Here is a 5,000-nt window from a genome sequence, read left to right on the forward strand (position 1 = left end):
TGTGGCTGTACCAGATTATCGCTTAACCTAACTGTGGCTGTACCAGATTATCGCTTAACCTAACTGTGGCTGTACCAGATTATCGCTTAACCTAACTGTGGCTGTACCAGATTATCGCTTAACCTAACTGTGGCTGTACCAGATTATCGCTTAACCTAACTGTGGCTGTACCAGATTATCGCTTAACCTAACTGTGGTTGTACCAGATTATCCCTTAACCTAACTCAATTTGTCCCTTAACCTAACTCAATTTGTCCCTTAACCTAACTCAATTTGTCCCTTAACCTAACTCAATTTGTCCCTTAACCTAACTCAATTTGTCCCTTAACCTAACTCAATTTGTCCCTTAACCTAACTCAATTTGTCCCTTAACCTAACTCAATTTGTCCCTTAACCTAACTCAATTTGTCCCTTAACCTAACTCAATTTGTCCCTTAACCTAACTCAATTTGTCCCTTAACCTAACTCAATTTGTCCCTTAACCTAACTCAATTTGTCCCTTAACCTAACCCACGTTGTCCCTTAACCTAACTCAATTTGTCCCTTAACCTAACTCAATTTGTCCCTTAACCTAACTCAATTTGTCCCTTAACCTAACTCAATTTGTCCCTTAACCTAACTCAATTTGTCCCTTAACCTAACTCAATTTGTCCCTTAACCTAACTCAATTTGTCCCTTAACCTAACTCAATTTGTCCCTTAACCTAACCCACGTTGTCCCTTAACCTAACCCACGTTGTCCCTTAACCTAACCCACGTTGTCCCTTAACCTAACCCACGTTGTCCCTTAACCTAACCCACGTTGTCCCTTAACCTAACCCACGTTGTCCCTTAACCTAACCCACGTTGTCCCTTAACCTAACCCACGTTGTCCCTTAACCTAACCCACGTTGTCCCTTAACCTAACCCACGTTGTCCCTTAACCTAACCCACGTTGTCCCTTAACCTAACCCACGTTGTCCCTTAACCTAACCCACGTTGTCCCTTAACCTAACCCACGTTGTCCCTTAACCTAACCCACGTTGTCCCTTAACCTAACCCACGTTGTCCCTTAACCTAACCCACGTTGTCCCTTAACCTAACCCACGTTGTCCCTTTGCCTAACATAGTTCACTGCTCGGAATCTCTGGTGTCGTTGTTATCCTCATGTAGATGTCTTGCGAGTGTTGCTTACTTTCCACATATTCCCGCTATCCACTGTCAATTGTACTGCAATAGGACTATATCGCCCCCCCCCCCCCTCTGCCCCTCTCTTTGTGTCTCCGTCCTCTCAAGCTGGTCGGTCTGGCGTTTGAGTGTTAAATGAGCCTCGCAGCTGTTCAGTTGCGTTCAGATGTCGACGCCCTCAGTGTACGTCGTGGTATGGTCTGTGTCCATTGTCCGCTGATGTCGTACGCGTAACCCACACGCTGTACCGATCATCGGTAGTTACGTACAGAGTGAAGTAGTGTGATACGTGTGACCGTACGCTGGCTGTGCCCAACGGTGTCGAATCTCAATTTCCATATGTTGTGCTCGATGCTACTTGTCTCGTCTCCCAATAACAGCTAGGTTGCACTGTGGTACGCCGTAGAGGCGTGTGGGAGGAACGTACGAACGCATTGTATGTCACCCTGGGTCGCTGGGGGTGGTGGTGCGGTGAGTCAGGTCAGGTCAGCGTGAGCCGTGTGATGTAGTGACGCGTGTATTCCGACTTTGTCGTATTGCCTCACACAAAGTGCTACCCTGGTGGACCGCGTTCCATATCTGGGACATGCCGCAGATGCCGGTTGACAGTGGATCGCGGAAGGGACATCGCATACGTGCGCGGGCCACCTTCCACGTGTTCTCTTCTGCACATGTCGCAGTGTGTATGTGGTCTGATGTAGCGTGTCGTGACACATGACATCCTGGCATGCAAGAATTGTTGAATTCGCAAATGTAGGTGGACATCTACGTTTACTGCCCAAGATACGCAAATGAACTGGAAATCCGTTGTTGAGCGGTTGTTCACGCTGGAGGTGAATCTGTGATGGCGACGATCGGTACAGCTATTAACCGGTTGTTTCAGCGGTACCCGCCACATCCACACACGTGACTAGGCCCATGTGGGTATGAAGCGATACGCGGCGGTGGCTTGGTGGGACTGTTCCCGGCCGGTGAAGGGGGGCCGCCCGGCGTGTTGGCCGCGCGCTGCGTGGGCGCACGCGCAACAGGCGGCTGGTGGGGGGCGCCGAGTGGCAGGAGCGCCAGCCGACGGGCTCGGCAGGCGGCGCAGCTACGCTGCGGCGCACCCTGCACGCGGCGCCTGGCGGCCAAAGTTGGTTCAGCCGAGCCCGGTGCGAAGCGCGGTGGACATCTGCAGTGTGCTGGTCTGATTGAGGACTGTGTGCGTTGAGGATGCGCCGCCGCCTGGCACTCGGCGCCGCGACGCCGTCTGCTGCTCGGTCGCCCCAGCGGTTCTCGCAGGTGGTTTGTATCGCAGTTGTGCGGACGTGTTGGCGCGTGCGCTGTGCTGGGAGAGTTCGCTTCTGCACCCAAGTGGGGCTTTGCCCTTGTGTGGCGCTGGCGTTGGAGCTGCCGGTCACCATAGGTGGCGCGTGTTGTCTCCCGCCGGCAATGCCACGACAGCACGCTCCCGGGCCTCTGTCGGCAGCGGCAAGCTCAGTTGGGAGCAAGGGTGTTCGCACTAAAACCGTCTACTCGCCTAACTCCGGGCGATTGCGCCTCTCTCGAAACCGACCAAGTACCTAGGACGGCGCTGCGCGCCGCCGGGACCTGAGAGGGTTTCGAGGTGTATCGTGCAGGGGAGCTCGGCCTCCTCCTGTTTGCAGAATAATTGAGCGGACGCTTGCGTGTTCGCGCGGGCCCCCGGGACACACTCCCGGGCGGCCGGCTGCTCAGCTCTAGTTGACGCAGCTCCCTGGTTGATCCTGCCAGTAGTCATATGCTTGTCTCAAAGATTAAGCCATGCATGTCTCAGTACAAGCCGCATTAAGGTGAAACCGCGAATGGCTCATTAAATCAGTTATGGTTCCTTAGATCGTACCCACGTTACTTGGATAACTGTGGTAATTCTAGAGCTAATACATGCAAACAGAGTCCCGACCAGAGATGGAAGGGACGCTTTTATTAGATCAAAACCAATCGGATTGGCTTGTCTGGTCCGTTTGCCTTGGTGACTCTGAATAACTTTGGGCTGATCGCACGGTCCTCGTACCGGCGACGCATCTTTCAAATGTCTGCCTTATCAACTGTCGATGGTAGGTTCTGCGCCTACCATGGTTGTAACGGGTAACGGGGAATCAGGGTTCGATTCCGGAGAGGGAGCCTGAGAAACGGCTACCACATCCAAGGAAGGCAGCAGGCGCGCAAATTACCCACTCCCGGCACGGGGAGGTAGTGACGAAAAATAACGATACGGGACTCATCCGAGGCCCCGTAATCGGAATGAGTACACTTTAAATCCTTTAACGAGTATCTATTGGAGGGCAAGTCTGGTGCCAGCAGCCGCGGTAATTCCAGCTCCAATAGCGTATATTAAAGTTGTTGCGGTTAAAAAGCTCGTAGTTGGATTTGTGTCCCACGCTGTTGGTTCACCGCCCGTCGGTGTTTAACTGGCATGTATCGTGGGACGTCCTGCCGGTGGGGCGAGCCGAAGGGGTGCTTTCGCGTCCCGAGGCGGACCCCGTTTAAATCCTACCAGGGTGCTCTTTGTTGAGTGTCTCGGTGGGCCGGCACGTTTACTTTGAACAAATTAGAGTGCTTAAAGCAGGCAAGCCCGCCTGAATACTGTGTGCATGGAATAATGGAATAGGACCTCGGTTCTATTTTGTTGGTTTTCGGAACCCGAGGTAATGATTAATAGGGACAGGCGGGGGCATTCGTATTGCGACGTTAGAGGTGAAATTCTTGGATCGTCGCAAGACGAACAGAAGCGAAAGCATTTGCCAAGTATGTTTTCATTAATCAAGAACGAAAGTTAGAGGTTCGAAGGCGATCAGATACCGCCCTAGTTCTAACCATAAACGATGCCAGCCAGCGATCCGCCGCAGTTCCTCCGATGACTCGGCGGGCAGCCTCCGGGAAACCAAAGCTTTTGGGTTCCGGGGGAAGTATGGTTGCAAAGCTGAAACTTAAAGGAATTGACGGAAGGGCACCACCAGGAGTGGAGCCTGCGGCTTAATTTGACTCAACACGGGAAACCTCACCAGGCCCGGACACCGGAAGGATTGACAGATTGATAGCTCTTTCTTGATTCGGTGGGTGGTGGTGCATGGCCGTTCTTAGTTGGTGGAGCGATTTGTCTGGTTAATTCCGATAACGAACGAGACTCTAGCCTGCTAACTAGTCGCGTGACATCCTTCGTGCTGTCAGCGATTACTTTTCTTCTTAGAGGGACAGGCGGCTTCTAGCCGCACGAGATTGAGCAATAACAGGTCTGTGATGCCCTTAGATGTTCTGGGCCGCACGCGCGCTACACTGAAGGAATCAGCGTGTCTTCCTAGGCCGAAAGGTCGGGGTAACCCGCTGAACCTCCTTCGTGCTAGGGATTGGGGCTTGCAATTGTTCCCCATGAACGAGGAATTCCCAGTAAGCGCGAGTCATAAGCTCGCGTTGATTACGTCCCTGCCCTTTGTACACACCGCCCGTCGCTACTACCGATTGAATGATTTAGTGAGGTCTTCGGACTGGTACGCGGCATCGACTCTGTCGTTGCCGATGCTACCGGAAAGATGACCAAACTTGATCATTTAGAGGAAGTAAAAGTCGTAACAAGGTTTCCGTAGGTGAACCTGCGGAAGGATCATTACCGACTAGACTGCATGTCTTTCGATGTGCGTGTCGTGTCGTGTCGCGCAACACGCTACCTGTACGGCAGTGGCCGTGCGCCGCGTGCGGAACCACGCGTGCCTCTCAAAACTAGCGGAAGTGTTGTTGTTGTGTGGTACGAGCGCTGAAGCTCTGGAGCGGCTGGCCTGCGGTACCTGGCGCCTGGCGCCGGTTTTGAATGACGTTCGC

General features: G+C 52.8%; 1 non-coding gene across 1 annotated transcript; it reads left to right on the forward strand.

Moving 5' to 3' along the window:
- The first annotated feature begins 2,898 nt into the window (after nucleotides 1-2,898).
- Nucleotides 2,899-4,791, forward strand: LOC126300089 (small subunit ribosomal RNA). Its single transcript, XR_007552890.1, has one exon. It is a non-coding gene; the product is annotated as a small subunit ribosomal RNA (ribosomal RNA).
- The last annotated feature ends 209 nt before the right edge of the window (nucleotides 4,792-5,000 follow it).

Source organism: Schistocerca gregaria, chromosome X, assembly GCF_023897955.1.
Source record: "Schistocerca gregaria isolate iqSchGreg1 chromosome X, iqSchGreg1.2, whole genome shotgun sequence".
NCBI classification, from domain to species: Eukaryota; Metazoa; Arthropoda; class Insecta; order Orthoptera; family Acrididae; genus Schistocerca; species Schistocerca gregaria.